The following is a 217-nucleotide window of genomic DNA, read 5'->3' as shown; positions in this document are numbered from 1 at the left end:
CCTTGTGTATTGTATGCAATACATACCAATTTGAGACCCAAATTACTGCATACAATTCGACCCATTACCGATCAATAGGAAAACAGTATGACAAAATGGTTTTTAAATATGTACTATTGGGTCTATTGTTACCTAATATACAAAATTTTATCAAAAGTTCTTGACAAATAAATGCTCGGGTCTCAGGAGGTTAATTAAATATTACAGCATTCGGCTC

This window comes from Thermobia domestica, chromosome 4 (genome assembly GCF_964235325.1).
Source record: "Thermobia domestica chromosome 4, izTheDome1.hap1.1, whole genome shotgun sequence".
Taxonomy (NCBI): Eukaryota; Metazoa; Arthropoda; class Insecta; order Zygentoma; family Lepismatidae; genus Thermobia; species Thermobia domestica.
Note: the sequence above shows the minus strand (reverse complement) of the source record.